At 39.0% G+C, this 20855-nt stretch overlaps 1 pseudogene across 1 annotated transcript in view; it reads right to left on the bottom strand.

Moving 5' to 3' along the window:
• Positions 1–231: 231 nt before the first annotated feature.
• Positions 232–20855, bottom strand: part of LOC149246044 (uncharacterized) — a 153135-nt pseudogene continuing 132511 nt past the window's right edge. Inside the window, exons 3-5 of the transcript XR_016266516.1 lie at positions 1751–1792; positions 1358–1646; positions 232–1053 (exon numbers count right to left, since the gene is read on the bottom strand). The product of XR_016266516.1 is annotated as an uncharacterized LOC149246044 (transcript). The remainder of the gene's footprint in view (positions 1054–1357; positions 1647–1750; positions 1793–20855) is intronic.

Below are 20855 nucleotides of genomic sequence, written 5' to 3'. Positions count from 1 at the left end.
ATAGGAGTTAGATATACCCAAAATGTAGCCGCATTCCTTGCTTGGATAATGAGAGGAAGAATACAATATATACCAGCTTACCCATAAAAAAGTTTCAGCTTAATATTGTTCCCCTAACAAAAGTTCACAAACATAATTGAAACACCTTATACCTTGATTACTGTACAAAGGAACCTTATAAGCCTTGCTCTTTAGAGAAAAAAGTGTTTCACTGGCTATTTGGAATGCAAATGAGGAAATAAAAGCGACCAACCATTAAATCATCACCTTGAATTCAGTAGAGATTTATCCACTTCTCTTCCATAGGATAATCCTATTACCTTTGGATTCTATGAATCTATTGCAGTATCTAAAGCTCTTGTTAAACAGTCAAAATAGAATTGAGATAATCTATGCTAAAAAAGACTTTCGCTGCTTGCTTAACATTAAGTTAACAGGAGAGAAAATAGATTCAAAACCTAAGCATAGCAGAACAAAAGTACAAATAAAATATTACTTAGCCACAATCATAAATGTAACCTTCCGCTTCATTATCCTGCAAGTTTTCCATACGAGGTCACACTCATATTAGTAGCAGATTGATTACTGGGATATGGATTTAGGAACTTGGTAGAAACTATACATATCTCTGGAGCCGCAGCTGAAGGTATTGTTGGAGTAGAATGAGCATAATAAGCTGGATAAGAAGATACTCTAGGTGGCTTAGAGTTCCATAGGACAGTTTGGGGCGGGTCACTGATGTACTCTGTTCAGAAAAACTAGCTAGGTCTGCTGCATAGTTGTATCAGTACGTTCCATAAGCTCCACCTGTAGGAATAGAATTTGGTTCTTGATTTTGATACATACCAGAAGGACCAGAAATAGGTGGATTAGATGTAAGGACATTTGACATTGGTGATGATGTGGCTGTAGATGCTGTTACCCCTGTGAAAACTGGGGGAGTCAGGGTAGGTGGCCTTGGCAACCCATTGGACTGTGCTACACCTGGAGGTGAAGTAACCGCTGCACCAGGAGATCTAATCATTGGAGATGTCCCCAAAGATACACCATAGCCTGTTTAGAATAAGAGTCCACCGAGATACTGTTATGAAGCAAAAAGGAATAAGAAGCAACCCAAAAATAACAAAAAAAAATATAATAAACTCTTGATACTCATACTCATTGAGACATGACATATACAAAAAAAGAAAAGACTACTAGAAACAAAAAGGTTCCAGTAATGCTAGACATCATTATAACCACCTATTACAAAAAACCATGAATGACGGACATTTCATAACAGATAATAGCTAAGCAGCCTGCGGTCAATGCATTGATTATTAATAAACATTGGAAACTAGGTACCATCTTGGCATACCTGGAGGAATTATTGGAGGTCGCATTAGGACAGGGGGGCGAACAGTAGGTAACATTGACAGGCCATTCGGTACCTGTGTAGATCCCGGTACAGGCAAAGTAGGTGGTTGTAACATTGGAATACGAGGCCTCTGTTGCCCAGCCTGTATAGAAGCAAGATGATGCTGCAAGGCGGCACCAACTTGCTGCTGGAAAGCTGCTGTCTGACCAAGATGTTCCTTGACCCTCTGATCTATCAAACTTTGAGTTTGCTGCTCTTCAAATTGTTGATAATATGCCCGAACATTTGCCTAGAATAATATATCCATCAGACTACAGAAACTATTTTGTAAAAAATGATATTCGTTCTTAGCTTTGAATTATGTTATAATGCTTCTGATGCAAATGATCATACCTTGTGCTTGTACCCTGCATTATGCTGCTTTCTGACTGAGGGCTGCAAAAAAGGTTAAAGTAAAAAGGTTTAGAATAGAACAAACCTTCTATGAATCATATCCAGACAGATTTAAGACGTGATAAATTAAATTCATCTTGTGATACATTTATCTTGCAATTCCATATCTACCCTTCTGATAAGTAATTCTGAGTTCAAATAGTAATAGAAAAAATCTCCAATGCAATGTACAGTACAGTAAAGACACAACGTAAAAGTGATCTAACTCTGCTTGCTTTCTACCAATGTTGTCAGACTCCTTCTGGGCTCCTGAGTCTTGCCGAGCCTCGCCAAGTCACCGCTGAAAAGATAAACTCCTAGAGACTCATCTGTCATACTCTCCACTTGCCAGACTCCTCTGAAACTCGTCAGCTCATATTTTGAGTATTTTTTCTCTTTGTCGAATCTCAAAAGAGTCTGACAAGTATTCCCGAGTCACAGGCCAGCTTAGTCTTAAAAGAATCCGACTCTGACAACATTGCTTTCAACAATAGAAATGTAGATTATTGAGCAATGAGGTTTCACAATCAGCATAGCACACAAGAAAACCCTAGTCTGTACTAAATCTAACATAAAGATAAAATTCTCTGGCAACTCAAATGATACATAGGCAGTGCTGATTATAAACTGCATATATACACCCCACAGTAGAACTAAAAAATTATCGAAAATAAAAATACATCCCTGAAATGATGAACACAGCAAATTGTTTACTTAAGATCATGAATATTTCTTGATACAAAGTAGCATCATGAATATTTCATGACATATAGGAAACAACAAAGGTTGAGAAGCTTTTTCACCTACATACGCACTGTGCATCATATGTGTCACCTTCAAGTTTTGACACATAATCTAGCTTCAGTACCCTGTTAGATACTACTCTCAAGTTCAATACACACCTATCTAAGGCCAAATTCCATAGGGGTGATATCCGGGTGCCCTTGTATCAATTTCTATTTGCATATTATTTACATATTGTTGACCCTACCCTAAACTATCCATGTGTCTATTATGAACGTAATCCTATAACTCAATGGGAGCCATTACATAAGTCTGGATAAACCTTCCAGGCTATAAGATATTAGACAGAGAACTAGAGAATTCTGTTTCTCCACATAGGAAATGAGCATGCCTCATTAAGTTGAAATACTCAACTTTCCACTAAATAAATGTTCACAGTCTGGTTGAGCACAAAGGAATCAGATTTAGCAAAGAGGTTCCCATTGCAGACAACAACTTCATATTATAACTAAACCGGTGCAGGAAAACAACTACCCATTACTACTAAAATCATCCATGAAGGATTATTACTTTGGAAACTTAGCATTTAACATCCAGCAAAATGTCCAATTCCTGAGCGCTCCTGCTAGGGTTTCCCTCCTGCACCTGATCCAAAGTCATGATGGCCATGGCTTCCCATCTTCATTTATACTCCACAAACCTCCCCCAGTACCTCTTAGTCTCCCTCCTTTAATGCTGATACAAACGTATTTGGGAAACCAACAGCAGCATTGGTGAAAAGACTTGAGGAAGATCAATCCAATCTTGCAATAATATTTATGAACTTGGAAGAATTCCAAAACTGCAAAATCCTTTGGGATCCCAAAAATAAAGTCACTCCTTTATGCAGATCAGAACTCGTCAGAAAATCTATTGGTGTATGGCTCTACCACAGAACCCCGTGTAGGATGGATTCAGTATTATGGGATTTCATGTCTTTAATTCTGTGGTAAAGGGTTTTATGCTTTTCACTTTTGTCAAGCCAAGCATTGGTAACTCCATGAATGATGCTTTTCCGTTAAGAGAAATTATCGATATATATATTGAGAGGGAGACTCTTGGAATTCATATTCCAGTGTCTCTTCACCTTCTCATATTCTTATTTACAATATTTACAATGTTTTCCTAATCCCTAAAGATTAGGTGTCAACATTCTCCCCCTTAATTTGAAGGGATGTTGGTGAGTCCAAGCATCATTTTGAATCTTTCAAACTTTTCTCTTCCAAGCGATTTGGTGAAGATGTCTACAATCTACTCATTTGTGAAATAATGGCATAGCTGAATAGTCTTGGCCTCAACATGATGTCGAATCAAATGATACTTTGTATTGATATGCTTGGTACAATCATGGAACTTCAGGTTCTTGGCAATTTTATTGCGGAAGTATTATCAATCAAAAGAGGAGTAGAATGCATTTGTTTCTCCTGCAAATCTTCAAGAATTTTCCTGAGCCATTCAATTTCCTTCATTGCTTCTACAGTTGCCACATATTTTTCCTTTGTTGTGGAATCTGTTGGAATTTATTGTTTCTGTGACCTCCAGGGGACAGCTCTTGATCCAAACTCATAACATAACCTGAAGTAAATACTCCATTCTCTTCATCACCATCAAAATCTGAATCAAAGTATCCAATCAAGCTAAAGTCATCCACCCCTGTATAATTGAGTTCCCTTCAAGTAACTTAGAACTCTTTTTGTAGCAGACCAATGACCCTCACAAGGCAATTGCATAAACATGGAGAGGATTCCAATAGCGAATGAAATGTTCGGTTTGGTAGTAGTCAAGTAGTTAAGACTTCCCATGAGTTGTCTATATTTTGTTGCATCCTTGAATTCATTTCCTTCTGTGCATGTGAGTATTAAATTTTGTTCCATTGGAGTGGTCAAAGGATTGCACTCAGCCATGCCAAATTTGTTCAACAAATCTTCAATGTACTTTTGAGAGAGGAATATAAACTTCGGGTGTTGGGTTATTGTTGCCACACAATCTAGTAGGGGTCCTAGGAGGGGCACCTAAGGGTCAACTACTAGACCAAATGACAAGAATGGGACAAAAACCCACAGTCACCTCAATCAGTGTCCCCTACTCTTTACAGACTTTCACCGATGGGAGGAGTCTCGGCATGAAGGAAATCACTTGTAATGATAGAATCAAGGACTAGGTATGAAGAGATTTCCAAGGCCCATCCAAAGGGGAGGCTCAATTATGGCTTGATGAAAGAAAAGTTCTCCAAGAAAGACCTTAAAATGAGAGTCAAGACCTAGGGCTATGAATATTCAATGAAGATGAGTATGTCTAGGTCCTAGGATCAAGACCTCCAAGGTGAGGCAAAACCTCTCTAAAAGTTTTGCAAACTGATTCTTCTTCAAAATCGGGTTTTCGCTCCACTAGAGAGACCTAGAAAGAAATCCAAGCGAGACCTAGGGTTTTTCAGTAATCGTGGGAGGAAATCTTCCAATATGATCACTAGGTCAAGCAAGGATAGAGAAAGGGTCAAGAATGATTAACTTCTTTGAGTTTTATGTGCAAATGACCCTCAAGAAGACCTCCCAACCTATGACGCTAAAGATAGGCTTCTAAAATTAGAGCTAGGGCTTGACTTTTCTTGGAAACCAACCATGGTAATTCAACCAAACCTGGAGATTACTATAGGAGACACCAACATTGTTAAATTGGCAACTAGGGCCAAACTCCATGTGGGTTAGCTTATTTATGGTAGCTGATATTTTCATTGGATCCCTCTCGTCGAGAGGTGTAGGATTGATCTAAAGATCATCCGATTCCAATAAGTATTTATGGAGATATGAAATTATTTTGATTATGAAATTATTATCAAGCCGACCAGCAACTTGAGTAGGCTCGGAAGCCCACTAGACATGTCTATTCAACCTCTACGTTTTAGTATAAATATGTAAGGACTTGAAGTCATTTAACACACACTCTTTATGTGATCTCCTCTCCAGGTCTTGGGATTTTGGAGAAGGAGAAACATTAAAGAGTATGCTAGCCTAGTATGAAGACATAGCATGATGCCCTAGCCGCAGTGAATCTATACTCACAGCAATGGAAATAGTGAAACCCTTCGCCGTTCATGGAAACATATAAACTGGAATACGCAGCAATGTATGTGGATATGCAACAACAACAACTTCATGAATATATATACACACAATGCTGGTATATACGTTGGGCATAAAATCGCAGGCAGAGACACTTACGTTGGTGACTAATGAAACTTATACACAGAATTAGACACGTTGTACATACACGTTGTCATGGAATATATATATCATTATATATGCTGGAATAATAATCGTTGCTCGTGGATACACGCATCAACACAGTCACAACGCAGTCATACAATCACTGCTCATGGAGGCATATATATATATATCATATATATATATATATATATATGCTGTAATAATAATCGTTGCTCGTGGATACACGCATCAACACAGTCACAACGCAGTCATACAATCACTGCTCATGGAGGCATATACACGCATCACACGCATGATAAATGCTGTGTGTAGCCACTATAAATACATGGAGCTGCAAGAGGAGCCGCAGTCTTGAGGTATAACCATCAAGGGAACGCAACATCATAAGTTGTCCAGAAGCCCTAAGCCGCAGCATGAAGCACCTATACGCACAGCGATAAAATCTATATGCTAAGACCTTATACATGGATTACATGCATAGCATAATGCCCTAACCTAAGCCGCAATCACAAAAGGAACAGTCGCAGTCTAAGGTGGAAGATGAGCCGCTATAAGTCGCAGCAAAACACAGTTAATAAAGAGGCCTTTATATGTTGTTCATGAAGACTGTAATACGTTATACGCAGATACGGAAACACCTTAAAAGTTGTTGTAGCCACTATGAGGAATGCTGAGAGCCGCAGTCATGATAATAGAGCCAAAATAAGGTAATGAAACTACGGTCAAGTCATGAGGAAGCCGCAGGCATTTTCGATGAAGATCCTGACTGCACCTCGTGGGTTTATGGTACATTCAAGCCAGGCCTTGGCTGGAAAACGCAGAAGGAACTTCAGATGAGTATGAGAGCAGAGATCTGCACTGCTGGAAGGCGTATACAGGTTTCGGATGGACACAAGATATCCGTGATATAAGGTGCAGGCGTAGTATTTCGTATAGGTGCAGACTTTGATGTCTTTCTAAGAGGTCTAAAACAGCAACGTAGTTCTGTCACAACAATCTCGGTTAAGATCAAAGTCTCAAAAGGACCAGTAAGTCTCGGTATTTAAATCATGTACCTATCTCAGATGGATGAAGCATTATAAACTTCAGATAACAACATTCTCGGCATTGTCACAATTCTGGTGAGAACAATCACGATGGATCTATCTCACAGCAATCAAGGTATATGTATATCCTCACTGTAGATATTGTGTAGTTTGAGACTGCACTATAGCCTAGCTGCTTTGCTAGGTTGCAAGCCATAGCAAGCAGCTAAGGCTAATACACATATAGTTGTATAATGAAGCAACAGAAGGAGAGTGTTGCAGCATGATGAAGCAACGAGAAGTTATAACAGCAGCATGATGGGCACATTAGCAGGGCAACATGATGATGAGTTCAGGAGCAACTCAGTCATCAAGGTTCAACACACTGTGATGGTACAGCAAGGTGCTACATGGCAGGGTGTGGCAAATGATCGAGAGGCATCTCTATGATAGGTGAAGGAGTCACCTTAGAGAATCAGTTGAAGCAATATGTCTTCAACTGATCTTTGCAGATATCAAAAGTCAAAGTGTTGACTTCTATTGTAAATGTATTCTCCCTCCCTCTTTCTCTGCTGAACTTTGAAGAACATAAAAGAAGAATTAATCAAGGGTTTCCCCACACATTGTGGGGTTTGTCCTTGGATTGCGCCAAATCTTGTGTCCTTTTGTCTTGGCTTGTCTTCTGCGATTTATATTTATGTTCTATCTGCAGTTTACTTTATGCTGATGTGATTGCTAATATGGAAAAGAAATTAAATAAATTGCTCTAGCATAGAACATACCTAAAACTAACATGGTATCAGAGCTGAGGTGAAGACAATGTCCAAGCAAGAGTGAAGGAGCAATCACCAAAGACAGTTGGGACAAGACAAAAGGATCAATGGGTTTTTCACAATTCACTTAGGGTGAAGTTGAAGCAGAGCATATTATCAGAATGGCACAACAGAACTTCTGATGGCATACCTAAAGATCACTTCATTGGCAAGTTCGGATCTAAGGGTGGAAGGAAAGGTAGATGTCTTGGTTATGAGTTCAGCCCTTATGCGAAGGAGTGTCCGAATGGCAGAGATGTTGGTCATCAAGGACATGGCTGACTCTCAAAGGAAGCAAGGAACCCTAGGAATGGAAGTTGAAGGTTTTAAGGTGGCATTCGTCGATGGAAAGATACATGTTTGAAAATAGAATTTTCAAAGATGCTTGAGTTCAGGGTTGTATTAAGTTACAGGAAGTCCATTGACACATAGCATCGGAGGTCTATGAGTCAGATGGTGACAAGGAAGCCTGAATTCAAAAGGAGCATGAAGGTGATAGAAAGCCCTCTATGGCTTGAAGCAAGACACCCCGCACATAGTATGAGAGGATCAATAACTGTCTAATAAAGCTGAGATTCACTAGGAGTGAAATCAATCCAAACCATTACCCCAAGGATGTGGATGATAGACCTCTCATACTAGCACCTTACAAGAACAACCTATGCAGACCCTCTCACTTGCAGAAGTAAGAGGGAGTTGGATTCTGGATGTGAAATGATAAACTACAAGACTGTGACTACCTCGAGGAAGTCATACAGTAGTGATGTCGGACCAGATTTGGGAAAGTTCTTGGTAAACCTCCGTCTGAACATATGTTTTGCAGTTAGCATTGTGAGCTCATATTTGGTTGAGCCTCACTAGATTGGTGCCAAGAATCTTCTAAGATGTCTTCAGGACACAATATCTCATGGATTGAGATACACTATCGAAAATATGAAACTGCATGATTATTCAAATGCTGATTAGGAAGGTAGTGTGGAGGATCACTGGAGCACTTCTTAGTGCTATTTCTCTTTGGATTCTGCTTCAATATAATGGATGAGCAGGAAGCAAAAGTCAATTGCCATAAGCACCGTCGAGACTAGACACATATCTACAAGTATGATCTCATATGAAGCTGCCTGGTTGGGGAAGCTCTTCAGTGAGCTGTTTGAACACGTACCACTGTGATTCTCTGTAACAACCAAAGGTGGGATTCGATTATTGAGGAATCTCGTATTCGTCAGCAGATAGACATCATCTAGGATATGGTAAGTCGATGAGCAAGGAGGCTCCATTGCATTAAGATGATATACAGGTCACTACACTTTGTCAGAGCCCGAGGGAAAGATCAAATTTGTGATTTTCTCGAACGACTTGGAGTCGTCGGAGAGACCTTTGTGAAAGGGTCCTGCATGTTGCATACATTGAGCTCTGGGAGCTCTGGGGGCTTGCGGTTCTTACTGGAGCAACATACGACCACAGGGTGACTCATCCTCCCCTGGTGGTACGCACTGGAACAAGATGATTCGCCCTCTTGTGGGACAAGATGATTCGCTCTCTTGTGGAACAGGATGATTCGCTCTCCTGTGTAGCAGGATTGATGTGTTCTCCTATGAGGCCTGGATTGATGTGTTCTCCATGGCGATTGTAGCATGATTGATGTGTTCTCCTGTGAGGCCTGGATTGATGTGTTCTCCATGGCGATTGTAGCAGGATTGATGTGTTCTCCTGTGAGGCCTGGATTGATGTGTTCTCCATGGCGATTGTAGCAGGATTGATGTGTTCTCCTGTGAGGCCTGGATTGATGTGTTCTCCTATGAGGCCTGGATTGATGTGTTCTCCATGGCGATTGTAGCAAGATTGATGTGTTCTCCTGTGAGGCCTAGATTGGTGTGTTCTCCATGGCGATTGTAGCAGGATTGATGTGTTCTCCTGTGAGGACGGGATTGATTAAGTTCTCCAGTCGAGACATCCTACCCATGCAGTCTAGGACTCATGGGAAGTACCTCTCATCTGATCAATGAGCAGGGAAATGAAGTTAGGGACCATAGTAGTACCGATGGACGTATCGTTGTATCTACCATACTCCCTACGCTAGGATGACCTCCATTGATCTAGGATAAATGATACTGGTCTAGAACCAGTGGTAGGAGTGGTACCTACTATGAAGCAGACTTCAGGTCGGTTGAGACTAGTCTAGGACCAGTGGTATGCACTCTGAGACTGACTTCGGGTCAATAGAGAATGGCATGAGACATTCTCAATTAATGTTCTTCTTCATAGTTCAGCAGAGCTAAGCTGAGCAGAGCCAGCAGAGCAGGGCAGAGCTAGCGAAGCTGAGCAGAGCCAGTGGAGCTGAGCAGAGCCAGTGGAGCTGAGCAGAGCCAGCGGAGCTGAGCAGAGCCAGCAGAGCTGAGCAGAGCCAGCAGAGCTGAGCAAAGCCAGCAGAGCTGAGTAGAGCAGAGCAAAGCCAGCAAAGTTGAGCAGAGCAGTGCAGGGCACTGATGGCTAAAATAGTACAGTCGAACATATGGATCAGCTGATGGAGTTCTACCTAGTTGAGAGGGAGTGTTAAATTGGCAACTAGGGCCAAACTCCATGTGAGTCGGCTAATTTATGGCAGCTGATATTTTTATTGGATCCCTCTCGTCCAGAGGTGTAGGATTGATCTAAAGATCATCCGATTCCGATAAGTATTTATGGAGATATGAATTTATTTTGATTATGAAATTATTATCAAGCCGACCAGCAACTTGAGTAGGCTCAGAAGCCCACTAGACATGTCTATTCAACCTCTACGTTTTAGTATAAATATGTAAGGACTTGAAGTCATTTCACACACACTCTTTATGTGATCTCCTCTCCACATCTTGGGTTTTTGGAGAAGGAGAAACATTAAAGAGTACGTTGGCCTAGTATGAAGACATAGCATGATGCCCTAGCGGCAGTGAATCTATACTCACAGCAATGGAAACAGTGAAACCCTTCGTCGTTCATGGAAACATATAAACTGGAATACGCAGCAATGTATGTGGATACGCAACAACAACTTCATGAATATATATACGCACAATGCTGGTATATACGTTGGGCATAAAATCGCAGGCAGAGACACTTACGCTGGTCACTAATCAAACTTATACACAGAATTAGACACGCTGTACATACACGCTGTCATGGCATATATATATATATATATATATATATATCATTATATATGCTGGAATAATAATCGCTGCTCATGGATACACGCATCAACACAGTCACAACGCAATCATACAATCGTTGCTCGTGCAGGCATATACACGCATCACAATTATATATGCTGGAATAATAATCGTTGCTCGTGGATACACGCATCAACACAGTCACAACACAATCATACAATCGTTGCTCGTGCAGGCATATACACGCATCACACGCATGATAAACGTTGTTTGTAGCCACTATAAATACATGGAGCTACAAGAGGAGCCGCAGTCCGTCAAGGGAACGCAACATCATAAGTTGTCTAGAAGCCCTAAGTCGCAACATGAAGCACCTATACGTACAGCGATAAACTCTATACGCTGAGACCTTATACATGGATTACACACATACCATAATGCCCTAACCTAAGCCACAGTCACAAAAGGAACAACCACAATCTAAGGTGGAAGATGAGCCGCAATAAGTCGCAGCAAAACACAGTTAATAAAGAGGCCTTTATATGGATTTCACAGGGGTGCCCTAGCTAGGTTGTCTAGGATGGAAGGCCGAAAATTTGGGAGGAGAAAAAAGGGAGGAGAATAAGGGTGATCACCAAATTTTCTTGGACCAGTGTGTTGAAATATGTCACTAGGTTCGGCCTTCATAATGTCTAATGTATTCTTGATTTTATGTATTTGAATTTTGATGTAAAGAGAAAGAAAATTTATTATTATTATTTTAGCATGGGTTTCATGCTCTAGGTCAAATTATTTTTAGGTCAAGCACCCATTGTGTTGTTTCCATGATCTCCAACAAACAACAAATAGTGTTGTTGGAAACAAGTCGTTAGTTAAGAGGGAGCTTGGGTATATTCCTTTTATAGGAATGAGTAGATCCTCCCTAGTTGAGAAGGAGAGATAGACAGATCATTCTTGTCTTCACATTATGAAGAAAGAATGGAGGATTGGGTAAGCATCTGAGACTGATACCGATACTCTTTGAGGATGAGGTAGGGCATCCAATAGGTAAGAGTAGTCGCGGAGGAAATTCCTTGAGGATGTATAAATCCAAGACATGAATAGTCCTAAACGGACATACCTTGTGAACATTCGAATGCGGTATGTGCCATGAGAGACAATGATGAAGGTGTATCTAGAATCATTCTCTCCCCAGCATTGTGCTCTAATCTAGTGGAGAGATAGAGTTGGTAGTTAAAGCCTTGCTATATGACAATGTTGGTTGATATGATGAGATGCACTGATATAAGCTGAAAAGATAACTTATGAGATGGCTTACCAATCTGACTCTTCTTATGAGAATTCTTTAGTATGAGAATGTCCATGTACCTTGTATGTATTATGAATACCTCCCTAGTTAAGAGGGAGTGTTGAAATATGTAACTAGGTTTGGTCTTCATAATGTCTTATGTATTTTTTATTTTATGTATTTGATGTGAAGAGAAAGAAAATTTATTATTATTATTTTTAGCATGGGTTTCATGCTCTAGGTCAAATTGTTTTTAGGTCAAGCACCGATTGTGTGCTTCTAGAGTTTTGTCATAGAGTTAAAAAGATGTAATAGACCCTATTGGGCATTTTGTATCAAGTCAAAGAATTTATTGTAAGTTAAAAGTGTCAAAAGTCTCCCTCCAAGACCAAGTCGGCCTATAAGAAGATAAGTCGGCCTACAGAGATTAAGTCGGCCTCATTAGGGTTGTTTGAGCCTCATAAAAGTGTATATATACAATAGCATTCAACCTCATTGTGAGTGACAATCAACCAAGCTCATTGAAGCACACAAGAAAGAAAAAGAAGCCAGTGAAGTAGAGGAGACTTAAAGGAAGAAAGATCGAAATCTTGAAGTTTGTTTTGGGCCACATTATTCCACACGTGCTAGAAAATTAGGGCACACTTTGCTACTACTAAACAGAAATTGCAATCATCTTAAAATGTTGAAATCTGGTGTCAAAAGGATCAAACTTGGAGACCAAATTACCAAAGATAGAGAAGCACCCTAAGCGAAGGAAGAAGGAGATACGTTTTACAATATTCCTCCCACACGTGTGAAATTGCAGGTATTTCAAGAAGGCCAAAAATTGCAGGTCTTAAGGAAGAAGCCAAAATTTGATGCAAGGGTCAAAGTAGTGGAAAAGAACAAGTGTTTGACTTGGGTTGACTTTGTGAAAGAGAAATTCATCATAAGGAAAGGTTGACTTGGTCTTGGAGGGGTCTTGGTCTGGAGTCTAAAGGTCTTGAAATTCGTCATTTGAAGATTCTATGAGAAGAGAAGAATTCTTGTGCGTTTTCCTCTCTAGGAGAGGTTTTGGCCCTAGCTAGTATTCTATATCTTGTGTCCACTTGTTTTATTGATCTTTACAGTTTGGTAGTTGTTTGATGATAAGAACACTATAATAATCAAGTAAAGAAGAAGCTAATTACAAGTATATCAAGTTAAAGTAAAAGAACATCACAAACAGTTATCAAAGTATAGAGAAATCACCCTAATCTTGTTTCCATTGATTTCTCAACGCAATGCCTACTTCCCTTGGCTATGGTGTAAATGATATTCAAAATTTCGCTAAATCCTTCCACAAGGAGCCCAAAAAGTGATGCCCTAACACCTACTTTTCAACAATTACCCACCCAAGATCTATGGACTTTCATGGAAGAAAACAAGCTTCAATCCACCAGGAACATTCATTTACTTGTTATTCAATGAGTAACATGTGCAATTTCACAATCTAACAATCTTTACAATGATTTTCAATAAATTAGGGCACAAAAGAACTAGCTATTCATGAAAAAAAATTAACAAAATCACTTACAAGATAACAACGGACATATCCAATCCAAGATCAAGAAATCAGCTCCAAGAGAAAGCGAATTTAGCTACCAAAAATATCGAAATGCATCAAAGACATCCAATTACAAGAGAGAGAAGTGTGAAATACTTTTTACAAAGCTACCAAAAATATCGAAATGCATCAAAGACATCCAATTTCATACAAGAGAGAGAAGTGTGAAATACTTTTTACAAAGAGATCCAAGTGTGATGATGATGCACTCACAAATGAGAGTCTCATCTATTTATATGACCCTCTATCTAATTCGAATTAGCCTAAGATGCCCCTAAATATTATTTTAATGTGCAAAACAACATGTCTTTGGTGACAAGCCCACCAAGTAGTTCATAAAGTGAAGAATAAGCCATCCAAAATGAGCCGAAATAATGAACTCATGGTGCAAAAGGGTCGTTGGAGGGCCTTGTTGAGTCCTCAAGTTGCCATAATCAAAGTGAGGGCTCCATGAATGATAGACAAGGGGGTGGCCCCTTGATCTCCAAGCAAAACACATGTGGTGCTCCAAGTGGCTCTGGGGCACAAGTAGAGGTCTCATGGGTCTCTTGATGAAAAATAAGCCTGTAGACTACTCCAAATGAGGGCACAGAAGATGATGCTCACCCTCCTTTGTCTCAACGATGAGACAAACCTCCTTTGGGCCTCGGATCCACTGCCAAACCCTGTATATACTACTAAAACGATTGGGGGCACTGTTGGTCCAAGGGCATCATCTCACATATAATGTGGGGCAATTAATGATGTCATTGTATTTATCTATTAACATATTGATATTAAAAAATGAAGTCTCATTAATCATTGAAATTGTTTAGAATAGTTTCATTTATGCTTAAGCAAATTATGATTAATATATTTATGTTCTTTGAGTATGATGTAGATTTGACAATGACACAAGGAATATTTGAAATATATTATGAATACTTGTTGCGTAAAATGAATTATTATCATATGCTTTTGCATGGGGTTTTCAGTTACCTCTCTTGGTTATATCAACAAAGGTGGAAGGTTTAACATTGATAATGTACTTTGTGTTGAATTGTTTGTAGTGAAAGTCCCTAACTTACAGAGCTTCTAATACAAAAAATCTAATGTTATTGCCATAAATACTAAAGACATTGGGGCACCATTGGTCGAAGGGCATCATCTCACATATAATGTGCGGCCATGGCATGAGATAATGCTCTGTCACATGATGGAAACCCATGGGTCTCAACGCATCCCCTACAAGTGTCAATATGATCCTCTGGTGGGCTTGGGCACCAGTTAAGTTGCCCAGCCCATGATGAAACCACTTGCCAATCCTGTATAAGACTTAATGTGTCTCCTCACCTTCAAATACAATAATTCATTAGTGCATCGTGAATCAAGGTTGTTAGTCAAGGGCACAAAAGAAACTTCATAATGGATTTCCCTTCCAGATTTGGGGCTTTGAGCATGTAATGGTGTTACCTCCCTAGGTAGGAGTGGTTAATAAACAACTCTATTAGGTGTTCCCAACCCCTGAAGGGAAGGCCATGTCCAAGGTACATTCTTCAAGTGGTAGGTGTCATGCGGATAATGAAGAGGTGGATTGGGACACAAAGATCTCAAGGCCGACTGCCATGGGCTCAAGGGTGGTAATGATGAGGGATGTCCACATATTTGGATGTATGAATGTAAGAGAGAGAAATCATGGTACATGAGTTACCCCAGCCTTTGTTTTTACACCCTTATTCGTTTTTCTTTTGCCTTTTATTGATTTTTTTTCATTTTACTACACGGGGCTCAAAGGGATGAGAGCATGTTGTGTATGATATAACAATGATTACCCCCTTAAGATGGGGCAATTCATTCCCCACCAAGGGTTGGGACACGTATGGGTTCCTCAATGATGCAAGGGGCACTAATAGGGACCCTAGAAATAGAGGTGATGGCCATATGATAAGGGGTAGAGCTCATGTTTGACTTTTGCCCACGTGCTAAGTTTATTGTCCTGACCATCTTTTGCATTTTGTGGTTTTATTTCCTTTTGTATGTGGCCATGATATGGTTTTACCTTTTTTATAGTTGCATCAAACTCTGGGGCATCATTCCATGCCTGACCCAAACATGTGGACCAGGGGAGGGGGAAGTACCAGAGCCTTGTGGACCTAGAGAGGGAAGATGATGAAATAGGGCATGTAATGTGCGGAGGGGAGTGACAAACAAGAGACGAGAAAAAAGGATTGTGCTACAAAAATCATGGTTTCCCAAATAGTGCCCATCCTATAAATATAAGCCAATAGGGGAGATCCCATGGGACTAGGGATGAGGATTAAACCCCCATTTAAGGTGAGAAAACAAAGGTGAGGAAACAAGACTACAGTCGAAACGCTTCCTTCTTCCAAGTCACCCAGTAATCCATAACCAAGTGTGCCCAAGAAAAACAAGCATAAGCACCTGATTGCACAATGAAAGACATACCTTTAAGATTGGAAGGCCCACCTTCAAACATACAATCTCAACAGATGGGCGAGGGGACATCTGACTGGCTTAGGGAGCGGAGATCAACTAGCACAACATCGGCTACACTAGTGGTTGTCAGGGGTTATTGGCTGTCGACTGAAGACAAATCTAGGAGAAAAATCTCTCCTATGGGGTCACCCACTAGTGGTGGGTAACACTCACTTCAATACCCAAATAGTAGTGAACATATCCCAAAACTGTCATTTCAAAACCTTTCCTCAATTATTTCTTTATGGATGCAATATAATTTCCATTGTTCCCTACCATCAGTAGATCATCTACATACACCACAAGATATACAATTGTTTTGCCAACTTTCTTGACAAACAAAGTTGCATCATCAAGATCATAGTGTTTGAAATTTAGTTTCAGAAGATGCTCAGTCAATTTCTCGTACCAGGTTCGCGGTGCTTGTTTGAGGCCACACAAGGATTTGATAGACTTGCATACTTTTTGATCTTGTCCCTTCACAACAAATCATTCTGGTTGAGACATAAAAACATTCACTTTCGGATCTCCATTCAAAAAGTAGTTTTTACATCCATTTGATGGAATTTCCAACCATTTTGAGCTACCAAGGCAAAGGGAGTTTGGATGGTAGCCCATTTTATTGTGGGGGCAAAAGTCTCCACATAATTGACCCCTTCCTTTTGTGAGAAACCTTTTGCCACGAGACTAGCTTTATGATTTTCAAGTGAGCCATTTGCTTTATACTTGTTCTTGAAGACCCACTTACAGCTAATCAATTTGGTTCCTAATAGAGTAGGATCCACCAAGTTCAAGGTTCCATTCTTTATCAAAGCATCATACTCTTTCTTCATTGCTTCTTTCCATTCATCATGAGAAGTAGCTTCTTTGAAGGAAGTTGGTTCGAAATTTGTAGACAAATTTAATTCACAATCATAAGAAACATCCATATCAACGGCTGAATCAAAATCGTCTACATCACCTAAATTTTGTCTAGTAGATCTTCTTGTTCCTTTCTTTCCAACTTCATCAGGATGAACACTTTCAAGTGTCTTTGTAATCCATTTTAGAGGACCTTTCTGAGATGGCCTAGGTTGTTTAGTTCACTCAGATGGGGTTGAATCAAGATTTAGCCTTCCAATTCTCTCAATCACATCACTCAAAGCATCTTCTTGATCAATGGTTAGAGCTTCATGAGGGGGAGAGAGTGTTTCAAAAGGAGATTCCACAGATTAATCCAATATAGGGAACCTTCAAGATGTGGAATCTCATTATCAAATTCCTGAAAAAAAATTGCATGCTTGAATCTAAACAAGCGAGTTGCTTAACAACATTGTCAGTCTTGGAAGATTCAAGAAAGATCACATCTCTAGACAATATAAACTTCTTATTTACTTCATCATAGAGATGGTATGCTTTGGAGGTATTTGAGTACCCCAAGAAAATATATTTTTGACTTCTTGCTCCAAGTTTGTTTCTTTGTTCCTTAGGTATCAAGGCATAACAGATGGAACCAAAAACCCTAAGATGTCCCACAGAAGGAATGTGGCCAAACCACATTTCATAGGGAGTCTTGTTTTTGAGAGCATGAGATGGACATCAACTTTTAATATAAAATAAACATAGAACTGCATCAGCCCAAAACATCACATTTACATTTTCGAAAAACATCATTGAACGTGCCATATTTAAGATTGTCATGTTCATTCTTTCAGCTACACCGTTTTGTTGAGGATTATAAGGCATTGTTGTTTCATATTTGATTCCATGCTGGCGAAGATAGCTTTTAAATTCATTTGAAGTATATTATTTTCCATTATCAATACGAATAAAGCCAATATGAGATTGTGTAGCGTTTTCAATCCATCCATGAAAGTTTTTGAAGTTTCAAAAGCTTTAGATTTGTTCTTCAATAGATATACCCAACACATTCTAGTGTAGTCATCAATAAAGTCATCATGTATTTATTTCCATTTGCAGAAGGAATAGGCATAGGGCCACACAAGTCAAAATGAATGAGTTCAAGCTTTCTATGTGCTCTGGAATGAGAATCATGAAATGATTGTTTGCTGTGTTTTTGTTATGAATATAATTCATATAGAAATAATAATAAATATAAATATAAATATAAATAATAAGTAATTAACTAATCGTTAGTTAGTTAGTAATGAAAAGGCATGTCTTAAAGACATAACCGTTCGTGGAAGGACCCCTGCCTAGGGTATATAAGTAGGCCCTTATTCTCATTTGTAATCATCCTACATCAATTCTTTTATACAATAGACAATTACTATTACTATCCTACAATGGATCTCTTAATCTTCGAAGTATTTTAAATATTTTTTGCTACATATACGACTTTTGGTCGTTACATTGGTATCAGAGCCATGTCTAATCCGACCATTGGTCATCAACCTTGCGTCAGCCTTGTTGTCTTGAAACTAAAAGCATTTTGCTATTAAATTTTTGGAGTTTCTCCATCTGCTGATTTCGTCAGAGGCCCTTGGCCATCTTAAAAAAAAGGAATAGAAGATAATCAAATTAAAAAGAAAACAATAATAATAATAAAATAAACAAAACATACCTTTATCGCTTTGGCTTGACCAGAACTCGCACCCATCCACGTTCCATTGCAACACCCAAAAAAGGTTGCAACTCGTTGAACACAACATCAACCGTGGCTAGCACAAGTGTGTCGTCGAATAGCTCCATCATCAGCCAGATTATTTTTGTTCACACTTCGCTCTCGTTGTGTATCAGTCCAGCCCACACTGCATCGTTGCCACCAACATCTCGTAACATTTCAAATCACCAACCATCCACCATCATCGTTGTCTGCCCTATCTGTATAACCTTATAGTCATTTATGTAATTGTTGACCTCTACTAACGCCCTCGTTACCACTCCATTCCTGCATCGTTCCAGCCCCCGACTCCTTTGTATCCACACATCATCAGCCTTCAACCACGCCCATGATTGCAACCATAACACACCCATCACTCCAAGATGCTCCCTCATCCCATCGTTGAATTTCTTGTGCCAGATCCACTGCTCCTGTCCGCCATCGAGTACATTGTCCGACACAACACAGTCAACTATGTCTTCGTGCCACTGGTGTTGATCGGTCTGTCGACACCTCTCCCGACGTTGTCCGCCACTTATCCGACGACGTTTTCTCTGTCAAGCAAGGCTCGAGATAAATGTTCCTTTTCTGATCCACAATCAAGCATTGTGATATCAATTCTCAGTTCAATTGGGTCGATTCGTAACACACGGGTTCGATTAATTAAACTATATAACACATAACTCATATAGTTACTGGTTGTTATATATATTATCTAATTAAAATCTAAGTAATTAATTTATATAATTTAATTTAATAAAAAAATTATAATAATAATAATAAAATTATTACTATTTAATTGGTAAAAAAAGAGAAAGAAGAGAATTAAAAAAAAAAAAAATACATTTTGGAAAAGTCAAAAGTATTATTAGACAGAAAAATAGAATCAATCACAAAAAAGGGGTTACCTTCAAGCCCTAAATCTCATTTAAATAAACACAAAATGGACGCCAGCCATTGTAGAGAAAAAAATGGAGTCTAATTCGAAAATGATGAAGGAAGGACGATTTACCTATAATGGTCTTTCAGTTATGGATCACGGATTAATTACATTAAAAGGAAGTATCCAAGGAAAAGAAATTAATATCGCTATCAGCACAAGCAACGATAAAAATTACATCAACATTAATTTGGCAAATCAGCTATTAATTCTAGAGCCAAGCATTGGTGAAAGGAAAAATATTTTTGGCCAAAAAGAGTATAAAATTAGTGATTTACAAGTAACAATAGATCATTATGAGTACATATCTCAATTTCGTGTTGTAACTATGGATAATAGAAAGATTGACATCATTCTCGGTCAACCTTGGTTTAAGGATTTGGGTACATTCATGTTAAACATAGAGAAACAAGTTTTGATGTTTCCTTATAAGGGGAAGATGGTCACATTTCGAGACATAACAAGCAAATCAAAATCAATAACATCGTCAACAGAAGACTTTAAGGATATTTCAAAAGCGATGATTCAAGATAATAAAAGAACTATGTCAAAGAAGGAAAAAGAGCTTGAAGAAGTCATCTACAGTAAAGACAAGGAAATTTCGCGCCTCAAAGCTCACCAAGAAAAACTACTCGAACAAGTCAAGAAAGCTAAAGCTACAAAGAAGGAACTCAAGAAGCGTTTATTAGAACAAGAAGAAGAAAATTTACGTTTAAAGGGTCTTAACCAAACATTATTAGAACAAATCAAAAGTTTAAAAGATGATGAAGCTACTAAGAATAAAGTCAACAATTCAAAAAATGATGAACTTGTACATCTAAGGAATCATAATCAAACCCTACTTACACAAATTAAAAAGCTTTAAAATGACAAGAAATTACTGAATGACAAGTTAGAACAATTTCAAGGTGAAGTATTGAAGTCATCAATCATTTATGTCCAAGTTGAAGATAAAAGAATAAATATTGATCTAGTCCATATCACAAGTAAGGAAGAAGAGGAACCTAGAGAAGTTAAAACATATGCAAAAGTTGCAGTTCAAACAATGGACATTCCAAACGATAATTCAGTGGCCCACTCAACAACAACAACGCCTCCAGAAAATCAGGAATCAACCACTAACATGATAAGGGAAAGCCAAGCCAAAGGAGCTATGTATCGACATCCGAATCACAAGAGC

This window comes from Pinus tabuliformis, chromosome 7 (assembly GCF_031772625.1).
Source record: "Pinus tabuliformis cultivar Carrire ecotype Pingquan chromosome 7, CPIR1, whole genome shotgun sequence".
NCBI lineage: Eukaryota > Viridiplantae > Streptophyta > Pinopsida > Pinales > Pinaceae > Pinus > Pinus tabuliformis.
This window is presented reverse-complemented; position numbering and strand designations above follow the sequence as displayed.